Source organism: Eurosta solidaginis, chromosome 4 (assembly GCF_040869045.1).
Source record: "Eurosta solidaginis isolate ZX-2024a chromosome 4, ASM4086904v1, whole genome shotgun sequence".
NCBI lineage: Eukaryota > Metazoa > Arthropoda > Insecta > Diptera > Tephritidae > Eurosta > Eurosta solidaginis.
In genome coordinates, this window is record NC_090322.1 from 138,361,983 (window position 1) to 138,375,030 (window position 13,048).

The following is a 13,048-nucleotide window of genomic DNA, read 5'->3' on the forward strand; positions in this document are numbered from 1 at the left end:
GAGGCGCGTATGCGCTGACTCTTTTCTCGATGACAGCAGGTACTTCGTTTTGGCCTCATTCACCATCAAACCCATCTTTACCGCTTCTTTTTCCAGTTCTGAATAAGCAGAACTAACAGCGCGGGTGTTTGTTTAAGCCGATGATATCAATGTCATCAGCATATGCCAGTAATTGCACGCTTTTATAGAATATTGTTCCAGTGCGGTTAAGTTCTGCAGCTAGAATAATTTTTTCCAGCATCAAATTAAAGAAATCGCACGATAGGGGTCACCCTGTCTGAAACCTCGTTTAGTTTCGAACGGCTCGGAGAGGTCCTTCCCAATTCTGACTGAGCTGATGGTGTTGCTCAACGTCATTTTGCGCAGCCGTATAAGTTTTGCGGGGAAACCAAATTCAGACATAGCGGCATATAGGCAGCTCCTTTTCGTGCTGTCGAAAGCGGCTTTAAAGTCGACGCAGAGATGATGTGTGTCAATTCTCTTTTCACGGGTTTTTTCCAAGATTTGGCGCATTGTGAAAATCTGGTCGATGGTAGATTTACCAGGTCTGAAGCCGCACTGATAAGGTCCAATCAGCCGGTTCACGGTGGGCTTCAATCTTTCGCACAATACATTTGAAAGCACCTTATATGCGATATTAAGAAGGCTGATTCCACGATAGTTGGCGCATTTTGCAGTATCCCCCTTCTTGTGGACTGGGCAAAGAACACTTAGATTCCAACCGTCGGGCATGCACTCTTCCGCCCATATTTTGCTAAGGAGCTGCTGCATGCGCCTTACCAACTCCTCGCCGCCGAACTTGAATAGCTCCGCAGACAATCCATCAGCGCCCACGGCCTTGTTGTTTTTCAATCTGGTTATTGCTATTCTAACTTCGTCATAGTCGGGCGTGGACATATATTCCATCATCATCGATTGCGGGATCGGGTTCTTCATCTCTGCGCGGTGAATTGCTGCCTCCATTTAGGAGAGCAGAGAAGTGTTCCCTCCATAATCTAAGCACTCTGTGGACATCAGTTACAAGGTCGCCGTTTTCGTTCCTACAGGAGTTTGCCCCGATCTTAAAACCTTCCGTCTGTCGCCGTATTTTTTGGTAAAATTTTCGGGCGTTATTCCTCGTTGCTAGCAGCTCAAGCTCCTCGCACTCACGTCTTTCTGCTTCTGCTTTTTTCTTCCTGAAAAGGCGTCTCGCTTCCCTTTTCAACTCACGATAGCGTTCACACACTCCTCTTGTCACGCTCGCTTTTAACGTAGCCCTGTAGGCAGCGTCTTTTCTTTCGGTTACATCGCGGCATTCTTCATCGTACCAGTTGTTTTTTCGTGGCCGCCGGTAACCAATTTTTTCCTCGGCGGCAGTACGAAATGCTTTGGAGATATGCTCCCAAGGCTCCTGTATTCCTTCAGGATGAGTTGTGCTCTCAGAGAGCAGGTGTGAGAGTCGAGTTGCGAAATCATTGGCAGTCTGCTGTGATTGAAGCTTTTCGATGTCTAGCTTTCCTTGTGTTATGAGATAATGGTCCGAGTCGATGCTAGGTCCTCGGATCGTGCGCACATCTAAAACACTGGAGGCATTTCGTCCGTCTATCACAACGTGATCGATCTGATTGCGAGTATTTCGATCAGGAGACAGCCATGTAGCTTGATGTATCTTTTTATGCATGAACCTCGCGCTGGATATGACCATGTTTCGAGCACCGGCACCTCAGTCCTTTAGGAGAAGTTTCATTGTGTAGGCTGAACTTTCCGACTGTAGGGCCAAAAACACCTTCTTTGCCCACCCTGGCGTTAAAGTCACCAAGCACGACTTTTATATCGTGACGGGGGCAGCGCTCGTATGTGCGTTTTAATTGTTCATAAAAAGTGTCTTTCACCTCATCGTCTTTCTCCTCTGTCGGCTCATGGGCGCAGATGAATGATATGTTAAAGAAGTTTGCTTTTATTCGGATAGCGGCGAGACGTTCGTCCACTGGTGTGAACGCCAGAACTTGGCGACAAAGTCTCTCTCCCACCACGAATCCGACGCCGAAACTGCGCTTATTCGTATGGCCACTCCAATAGATGTCACAATTTTTGATCTTCTTTCTTTCTTGCTTCGTCCAACGCATTTCTTGGATGGCGGTGATGTCAGATTTTGCTTTGACGAGGACATCAACCAGCCGGGCATCTGCACCAATCCCATTCAGGGAGCGGACGTTCCAGGTGCATGCCCCAATTCATTGTCCTTCAAACGTTTGCCATGGTCGTGATCAATAGAGTGTGTATTTATCCGAGGCTTGTTGTTATATTTCATTGGAGTATGGTTTTACGTGGCGGGTCCCAAGCCCAGGGCACAACCCGCCCAGCGGGGGTGAAAATATTACTTGCACGTTTATATAGCAAGCCGCTTGCTCCAAGACAGACGCCCGCTTGCAGCCGCACCTAGAGGTGTACAGACGCTGCCGATGAGATCTCCCCCCGGCTAGCCCTTAAACCGGTTATGTCAGAGTGTCTTAGCCAGGTTTTCGCCTTCTCACATTAGCTCACCGATAAATGCATGTTTAGCGGCTTGGATACTTGGCCGCACGCGACCGGCAGTAGTGAGCTGCTTGAACCGCGGCATATAACATTAAGGAAAAAATTAAAAAATCCGCAGTTTTGGTCATTTTTTTTAAAATAAGTACAACTACGTAGGAAGTAATAAAGTCATTTATTTTATATAATAATGTTAATAAATAACGCAATATTATATAATAATAAAGTGGGATAAAAAAACATGGCTTATTTCTCTGAAGTTGCCCACCCCAAGATTTTAACAACTGCTCTCTTTGTCGTTTTTGTCGGAACCCGCTTTCTATTAGCTTCTACCACTTGTAGGAGCAACTGCTTCTCTTCTTCATCATTTGTTCGAAGCTTATTGAAGTCTTCAAAGAGTTTGACTCCACGCTCAGCAATATCATTAACAACTTTCAGGTTTCTTACGATTTGTTTCCCTCCAACGTAATTCTGATTGATGTTCCATGCATTTGGATCTGTGTTTAAAAACGTTGATTTTATCTTTAACTTTTCTTTAACACCTGCAAAGATCTTTGATTGGCAAAATCGGCCAATTTGGCTTGGTCACTTAAAAGTGACGAATCACCTCTTCCCAAACCAATATTTCACATATACAAGCATTCCAAATTTCACAAAGCGTTCTAGCTGTGATTTTTCACTTTGTGTGGTTTTAAAACCATCTTCCTCACGAAACAAGAAGATTTTGATGGCGTATAAGAGTTTTGCCATCCAGCGAGCACGGTGTAAGGCTATCCAATGAACGTTATCTAGAGAATGACCCAGACCTAGTAGTGATTACATGGAGTTAATTCGTCTCTGGATTTGGTTTTCTTCATTACGATATCTAATAAAGAATTTACTGCATTCACTTTTAAATTGTCATTGCCAGTAGCTTTTTCCAATGGTTTAAAGTTATTTAAGTGAATCGATGGCCATGCTGTCTGAAACCTTTTAAACAAGGGATTCTCAGGAGAGCTGGATGGTCCAAAACAAAGAGTAAATATCTTACTGAGAAGAATCTCTAAAATATGATGCCTGCATGCTAGCCGTAATAGATCTTTGCCAGTTTTATGTTCCAGCAAAACACAAGCTCCATTTTTCAACCCTGTATTGACAGCTGTAGTGTTAAAACACATACCGACTATATTTTTCTCCAAATCCCATTCTGTTAGTACGTCATATACTGCATGAGCTGAGTTATCGCCAGTGCCACTTACAAGTGTTGGTACTCCAAACAATTTTTCCTTACCGTCTGCAGAAACTAATACTGGCAAACGATCTACTTTTTAAATGCTCAAAATATCGGGAAAAATCTTACCATCCCAATGAACTATAACTGGATCATTAAAAGAAACAGATTGCTTTATTTCCTCAAATATAGCTTTTCGCCCTTGTTTTCTTTGGCGTTGAATGGTGCTGCGTGATAGCGGCAACGAGCTAGGGTCTTGGCTCAGTGCTGCTGTGATTGGGACCATCAATCTCAAGGCTTCTCTATCAGACACTTTATTGCGGTCTAAAGAGCTTATCACATGCTTAGAAGGCAAGTTTTGCTTAGCAGCTTTCACAGGTTTGTCACTGCTCGGTTCATTAGCATGATGGTCAGTGATATGGTACCGGGAGCTCTTCTTTACAAAAGTTGAAACTGGATATTCTTCATCTTCAGAGGAACAGGAAGTGTCACTAGAAAGTCTAATTTCGAAATAAGGCTCATACATTGAAGATGTCCCTTTGGAGGTACTAGGTGTTGTTTCTAAGAGCTGGGCTTTTCGTCTTTTCTCTTCATCTTCGTTAAATCTTTTAAAAGTTCTTTCCTCCTTTTTGGCTAAGTTTTTGTCAACTTTAGTCATAGCCATTTTTTGATGGTCTCGCTGATCTGCTAGAAATTTACGGCCTTCTTCAATCTTTATCAAGTTGAAGCATCTGCATGAGCTATACCAAATAAAGAGTCAAGCTCAGATGTAAATTCATGTTCACGAGCTTTTTAATGTTTTGAATTACGAGATTTATTTTTTTTAGCAACAAAGACTTTGAATGGAGTTTCCCAATCTTATCAACGCAGTGTTTAATTAATCTTGTTGGTATGAGAGCTCTTCACCATAAATGAGTTACCTCCTCAACTGTCATATGACTTGCACTACGCACTAAGTTAAATTTTTACAAGTGCCAGTGAAAACGCAAAAGCACTTGCCGATTAGTAGGTAGTTGATTTAGTCTTAATAGAGATTCCACATCTGTAATACCCAAAAGGAAAATACGGTCAGACTGCCTTGTTGCAGGAGAATTGGACGCCATGGTTTCTCATTAGTTATCGATTAAATGTTTAAAACAGGTATAACTTTGGGTACAGTTATGAGAATTATTTCGTATTAATATTAAGTTTTGTCAATCTAGATCTTATTGATGATATTTTTCAGCATCTGTTTTAGATATTTAAAACACCTGCAACAAAGAAACAAAAATAATTATTAAAATAAGGATTTTTTATTTTTTCGACTTTTTGTTATCAATCGTGAAACTTTGGGTTCTTTGAGCACCCTTTTCCCATCCATCAAAAAATCTAAAAAAAATTACAGAGGTATATTGAACCCCATTCTAAAAAAATGGAGGGGTGCCCAGGGTGAATTTTTGAAGTTAGTTTTTTTGGGCCACCCTAGTGTAGACGGTACGGATATAGTGGTAAAGCCTCATCAAATTTTGGGCGAATGGTTCCCTACCTGCACTTCGATGGGTTAGAGCCACAATAGAGGTGAAAAGTTGGCGCAAGAGCGCTGAAATGGCACACGAGGCTATACAAATGTACACCGATAGTTCCAAAGTAACGCGAGGAGTAGAATCTGCGGTGTACTACAAATAAACAGATCTAACAAACTGCCAGCTCCCTGTAATGGTTTTCATGTCGAAGTAGTAGCCGTGACTATATATAGCCTAAAACTTATACAGTCAACGTCCCAATCAAATTGGGCGAGCTTGAAAGAAAGTGAGAGGTGCACATGATGAACCAAGCAGGAAAAGCGTGGAACTAAGCGCAGGTCGGCAAAGTGTTGAGGATCATGTGCAGGCCTTACAACCTTAGACTAACAAAGTTACTCTTATCATTGAAAAGAGGGTACCGTAGACTCGTTATGGGTATTCTGACTGGACATTGCCTTCTGGCGTCAGATGCTTTTAAAAAGGGCCTTCTCAGTCATAGCGTAGGAGGAGGAAACGATCTAGCACACATTGTGCTCATGCCCGGCACTTACCAGGCTAACACTCCAGCTATTAGGAGTGGCACAGCTATTAGATCTAGAAGAAGCAAATAAAATAGGTCCTAGAAAGCTTCTAGTATTTATCAAGAGGGCTAAGCTATTTTATAACAAAGGTTCTGGTTTCAGGTACGGTTTTTCAGTTTGGTCGTTGAACAAGCTTCAGGTAACACTCTGGACTCATTCAGTCTATGCGAGGTCATCACGAACCGGCCAATTCAACCTACCTTAACGGTGAGGAATCTTATTTTTCCCCGCTACTGCGTGGACCATGCAGCTCTTAATCTAACACTGCTTGAGTTTGCAACACATATATACGCCTACGTTAGACTGCCTCTCTGACTGACTCTCCAGAGAATAATAAAAAAATGTGCGTAACGTTCACGTGGCGAATGTGAAATCATCTTAAAATAAGTTTTCACATGATTGTCTTTGGCCTTGTCGAAGACCCCATACCTTTCACGAAATGAGCTATCAGTCAGCTGTATGAAATATGTATTGTATATATCTTGATAATTTTACCAAAAAACGATGTATGCCTTAGATGTCAGCAGAGAATTTCTCTTGTACGAAAAATCGGTTGTATGGGAGATATGTATATGCTATAGTCATGCGATCCCGTCAGTTCCGACATATGATTACACGGACACCGAAATATACTCGCTCACCAAGTTTAATCAAGATATTTCAAAAAATTTAGGGACTTGTTTGCGTTCAAACGAACAGAATGATACACGGACATGGTTAAATAAACTCAGCTGTCATCTTGATCTAAGTGTTCTTTGCCCAGTCCACAAGAAGGGGGATACTGCAAAATGCACCAACTATCGTGGAATCAGCCTTCTTAATATCGCATATAAGGTCCTTTCAAGTGTATTGTGCGAAAGATTGAAGCCCACCGTGAACCGGCTGATTGGACCTTATCAGTGCGGCTTCAGACCTGGTAAATCTACCATCGACCAGATTTTCACAATGCGCCAAGTCTTGGAAAAAACCCGTGAAAAGAGAATCGACACACATCACCTCTTCGTCGACTTTAAAGCCGCCTACGACAGCACGAAAAGGAGCTGCCTATATGCCGCTATGTCTGAATTTGGTTTCCCCGCAAAACTTATACGGCTGTGCAAAATGACGTTGAGCAACACCATCAGCTCAGTCAGAATTGGGAAGGACCTCTCCGAGCCGTTCGAAACTAAACGAGGTTTCAGACAGGGTGCCCCCCTATCGTGCGATTTCTTTAATTTGATGCTGGAGAAAATTATACTAGCTGCAGAACTTAACCGCACTGGAACAATATACTATAAAAGCGTGCAATTACTGGCATATGCTGATGACATTGATATCATCGGCCTAAACACCCGCGCTGTTAGTTCTGCTTACTCCAAGCTGGAAAAAGAAGCGGTAAAGATGGGTTTGATGGTGAATGAGGACAAAACGAAGTACCTGCTGTCATCGAGCAAAGAGTCAGCGCATATGCGCCTTAGCAACCACGCTACTGTTGGCAGCCATAATTTCGAAATAGTAAAAGACTTCGTTTATTTGGGAACCAGCATCAACATTAGCAACAACATCAGCACTGAAATCCAGCGAAGAATAAATCTTGCCAATAAATGCTACTTTGGACTAGGTAGGCAATTGAAAAGTAAAGTCCTCTCTCGGCGAACGAAAATCATACTCTACAAGTCACTTATCGTACCCGTCCTGCTATATGGGGCAGAAGCATGGACCATGACAACAGCAGATGAAGCGGCTTTGGGAGTGTTCGAGAGAAAAGTTCTTCGAAAGATTTATGGACCTCTACGCGTTGGCGATGGCGAGTACCGAAAAAGATTTAATGATGAGCTGTACGAGCTATACGCAGACATCAACATAGTCCAGCGAATTAAAACGCAGCGGCTGCGCTGGCTAGGCCATGTTATGCGAATGAAAGATGATGCTCCGGCCAAGAAAGTGTTTCTATCGGAACCCGCCTATGGAAGCAGAGGTAGAGGGCGAGGGAAAACGATTTAAACTCCCTTGGTATGACCAATTGGCGCCGGTTGGCGGAGCGAAGGAGCGACTGGCGCGCCTTGTTGGACGGCCATAACCGTTTAGACGGTTAAGCGCCAATTAAGTAAGTAAGTAAGTCATCTTGATCCTTTGGGTATATTTATTGATGGGTTTATCTCATCTCGGACCGAACTTAATATACCATTTCATATTCATGCGGCAGCCGTGGTGTGATGGTGCTCCGCCTACCTCACCGAAGATCCTGGGTTCACTCCCCGGGCAAAGCAACATCAAAACTTTAAAAACAAGGTTTTTCAATTAGAAGAAAATTGTTCTAAGCGGGGTCGGCACTCGGCAGTTTTTGGCAAGCTATCCGAGTGTATTTCTGCCATGAAAAGCTCTCAGTGAAAACTCATCTACCTTGCAGATGCCGTTCGGAGTCGGCACAAGACGAGTAGGTCCCGGCCCGCCAATTTGTAGGAAAAATTAAAAGGATTGCAACGCAAATTGGAAGAGAAGTTCAGCCTTAAATCTCTTCAGAGGTTATCGCGCCTTACATTTATTTATTTTATTCATGAAAGATATAATGCGCCGATTCTTTCTTGGGTCACGGGAAGTACCTCGTCTTGTCCCCATTGAACAAGTTGCCTAGAATTTTATTATACTCAGCTTAGCAGAGCTCACAGAGCATATTAATTTTGTTCGCATAATGGTACCCCGTAATGGCATAAACTAATCGAGATAGCTATAGACTTCTATATATCAAAATGATCTGGGTGAAAAATATAGCCATGTCCGCCCGTCCGTCCGTCCGTCCGTAAACACGATAACTTGAGTAAATTTTGAGGTATCTTGATGAAATTTGGTATGCAATTTCCTGGGCACTCATCTCAGATCGCTATTTAAGCTGAACGAAATCGGACTATAATCACGCCTACTTTTTCGATATCGAAAATTTCGAAAAATGAAAAAAAAATGCCAAATACGAAAACAGGGATAAAACATGGTGATTGGATTGGTTTTTTTACGCAAAATATAACTTTGGAGAAAACTTTGTAAAATGGGGGTGACACCTACCATATTAAGTAGAAGAAGATGAAAAAGTTCTGCAGGGCGAAATCAAAAGCCCTTGGAATCTTGACAGTAATACTGTTCGTGGTATTACATATATAAATAAATTAGCGATACCCGGCAGATGATGTTCTGGGTCACCCTGGTCCACATTTTGGTCGATATCTCGAAAACGCCTTCACATATACAACTGAGGGCCACTCCCTTTTAAAACCCTCATTAATACCTTTAATTTGATACCCATATCGTACAAACACATTCTAGAGTCACCCCCGGTCCATCTTTACAGCGATATCTCGAAAAGGCGTCCACCTATAGAACTAAAGCCCTCTCCCTTAATAAAATACTCATTAACACCCCTCATTTGATACCCATCTCGTACAAACACATTCCACGGTTACCCTAGGCTCATTTTCCTACATGGTGTTTTTCCTTTATTTGACAAAGGATGAAGGAAAATCGTTCCAAAAAACGTCACTCTTGGTCTACAATTTGTTCTATATTTCCCAAACTGCTATAACTTTTTTATGCTACGGCTCTGCTCTGTTCATGTTCAGAGTGGCAGCAATATCAGAGCATATTTTTCGTTGCTACTGCTGCTCTGGAATAGCAAATGCAAAAAACCGCAATTATTACTTATGAAAACAAAGAGACCTTATGAAATCACACCTGCTGAGATGAATATTAAATAAATTTGACCCAAGTTTATTGTTCTGTATACTTTTTGCACTGCACGGTAATGTTTTTACATATATGTAAAGAATAAAGTAAATTTGCTTACATTAGGGTGTTTGATTCGGTCTTTCCTCGGATTTCCCTCTTTTAAATTTAGTGGCGCGATATGGAAATTTTAATTTTGCGAATATCAAATAACTCACTGCTTTTATCTTTGTCGTACTAAGACAATTTTCAAACAAATGTATGATGATTTTTTGGACGAAAATAACCACTGCCATTTCGAAAACTAAGCATGAGCTGCAAATGTTTCAATATTTTAGGAGCTCGATATTTTCAATATTTACAGTAAAAATCGCCAATTGGGAGCACCTGCCACTCCCAACTCAGTGGAGGTCTCTCCTTCCTCTGGTTTCCGACGGCGTTGTTGACTGAAATACTTTCTTGGCCAGAGCGCTTTAGTAAATTCGCGTAACATGACCTAGTCAGCTAAGCCTTTGGGGTTTATCCGCTGCCTTATCATCATAACTGCGTTAAGCTCATGCAATTCTTTATTATACCTCCTTCGATATTCGCCATCGGTATCACAAACATGGTCATAAATCATCCGGACAACTTTTCTCTCAAACGCTCCAAAGAGAGTCATCTCATCCACTCTCGTCCAAGATTACGAGACATACATCAGGATAAGTATGATGAGCGATTTGTGGAGCGTGCTTTCTGTTTGTCGAGAGAGGACTTTACTTTTTAATTGCCTACTCAGTCCAAAGTAGCACCTGTTGGTACGAGTTATTCTCCGTTTGATTTCTAAGCTGGCATTGTTTTTGATGTTAATGCTGGTTCGCAAATAGGCGTAATGCTTCACGGTATCGAATTCACGAATGACGTGGCTACTAAGGCGTGAGTGCGCCGATTCATTCTTGGGTAACAGCAACAGTCTTGTCCTCATTAACCGTAAGACCCACGTTTCTTGCTTCTTTATCTAATGCAGATAAGGCACAGCTCACAGCGCATTTGTTTAGGCCAATAATATCAATATCATCAGCATACGCCAGTAATTGTACGTTCTTAGATAATATAGTATTGTGTAAAAGAAATCGCAGGAAAGGGAGTCGTCTTGGTATTGCGCAACGTCATTTGGCGCTAAGGCATAGACTAGAATACGCCCTGGGGGTTGAACAGTAAGGAGCCACAAAAGTTTTGTGGAAATTATGCGGTCGACGAATCTTGGGATCTAGCCCAGAACACACCGTTCGATGCAACCATCTTTTACGCGTGACACACTGACATGAGTGTGACCGTCCTAAAAAGATTCGCTTTCGGCATACGCAGCAAAACCATTTCTCTGGACCGGAGTTCGGCTCAACACTTTCCCGGAGCAGGAGAATATGGAGCTGTCCGGCTCCAAAAATCTGCTTGGAGAATGATAATTTGTGGTAAGGGCGTATCAAATTAAAAAGGATTACACTGAAATAACAGCCATTGGTTGGGAAAAGGCCCGAGTCGCTCCGGCTACCATGGGATATCTTCTTAAGTCTCCAGATCATCATCAGTGAGGCGAGAATATTCCCCACAGAGGGAAGAAATGAAATGCTGCACAAACAGCTTATGCTGAATACCCAGAAACCTGAATATCCCAACAGACATCTGATTGAAGAGTTCGTGCCTCCCGGGGAGTTAAGAAGTAATGTCCGCAAGAACTATGAAGATATCTGGCACTTCAGCCATAAGAAAAAATAAGAAGAAATACCATTAACTCGAACTGCTACAACAACAACAACAACAACGGAATAATGAATGGATCGATACTAATTTCTGCATGAGGTCTTCGGCTCAAATGTTACACATTTCAAGACGAAACTCGTTTTTCACGAAGAAGATTGCAGCTACTATTTTTGATATTTTACAACTTTATATTTTCTTAATAGCAAAAAAAGTTAAGCAAAATAAAATTAAAAAAATTAAATGGACTGAAATGAAATTAAAAGGAAAAGTAAAATAAAATTGAAAAAAAAAATGGACTGAAATGAAATTAAAAAAAAGTAAAATAAAATGAAAATAAAAATTAAATAAAGTAAAATAAAATAAAATTAAATTAAATCCATTTTTAATCGAAAAACTATCGATTTCGTATGGGAGTGTTACCAATTTTTTTATCGAAATTTTTTTATCGGTTTTTATTAATTTCTTGTCTGAGAAAATTGTCGATCTTTTTTATTAAAAAGCTATTTGTTACTACCGGGTAAGCTATCGTTATGTTATCAAAAGGATATCAAATTGATTACGGAAACTTATAGATTTGTTATCGGAGTGCTACTAATTTGTTACCGAGTATAGATTTGTTATCGAAAAGTTGAAGATTTCTTACCGGAGTGTCACCAATTTGTAAACGGCAGATAACAATTTGTTACCGAAGATCTATCAGTTTTTTATGAAACAGATACCGATAAAACTGCAATATCGACTCGATAACACATGTGTAACCCTACGATAACAAGCCGATAAGAAACCAATAAAAAGATGATGACAAGTTGATAACAAATCGAAAATTCAAGGATAATAAAACTTGTACGCTTTCAATAATAAACCGATAATAACATATCACTTGTGACCATCGATTGTTCCCGATAATAAACCGACGAAATTCTTCTCAAAAAGCCCGAAACTATTTGTTAAAGGTACCACTGTTTTGGTTTAACTTCAACCCCGGTTTTTTTTACGAGGAGGAAGCATCGAAAGCCTCATAGTCAGTGTGGGACTTTAACCGCACTAAACCTTCTACCGTCTAAAGTACCATTTACCCCCCCGGTACTACCGTCCAGTATTCCATCGGGAGGCAGGTTGAGCACTAAGCTCTACGTCTGTCGGGGTCACGTTGCTGTACTTTGATAGTCCCGCGGTATAGTTAAAGCTGGGACTGGCACGCCCTGCTTACTACCTCAATGTGCTTGACACATACCACTTCTACGAATATTTCCAAGAATACATTAAACACTGTGCATACAGTGCTTGTGGCATGTTTGTGCGTTCGACTACTTGTATTGTAGGGTTTTTTTGTTGTTTTTTTTATTTTTTATTTTTTTTTTTTTTTTTTTATATATATGTATATATGGGGTATTCCATCCCATTTCGACCAATTTTGAACCCGACCCCTTTAGAATTGGCTGAAATTTTTTCTTCTTTTTCTAGCTTACGAAAGACGTTTTTCAGATTTTTTTCAAATTTTTTCATCCAACTCAAAAAAAGTTATGAATTTTTAAAAAAACACCGTTTTTCTTTTCAAAATGCTATAACTTTTTCAAAAATTGACCGTTTGGGATCTTTTTTTTTTTTTTTAAATGTACTTTTCGGAAAAAATACAAAACAATTTTTAAAGTTTTTTTTGCAATTTTTCAGTTTTTCAAGATTTTTCGAATTTCGCCATTTTTTTTTCTCCTAAAAAACTTCAATCAATTCTGCAATCATCCCCACTAATCCCAGAGTGGGCCGATTTTTTTGTTTTTTTTTTATTTAATTGAAAAAAACTTTAAAATTTT

General features: G+C 40.7%; 1 protein-coding gene across 1 annotated transcript in view; it reads left to right on the forward strand.

Annotated features, from left to right (window-relative positions):
* Window positions 1–13,048, forward strand: part of LOC137250385 (uncharacterized) — a 244,203-nt gene that overhangs the window by 143,179 nt on the left and 87,976 nt on the right. The gene's annotated exons all lie outside the window — the stretch shown is intronic.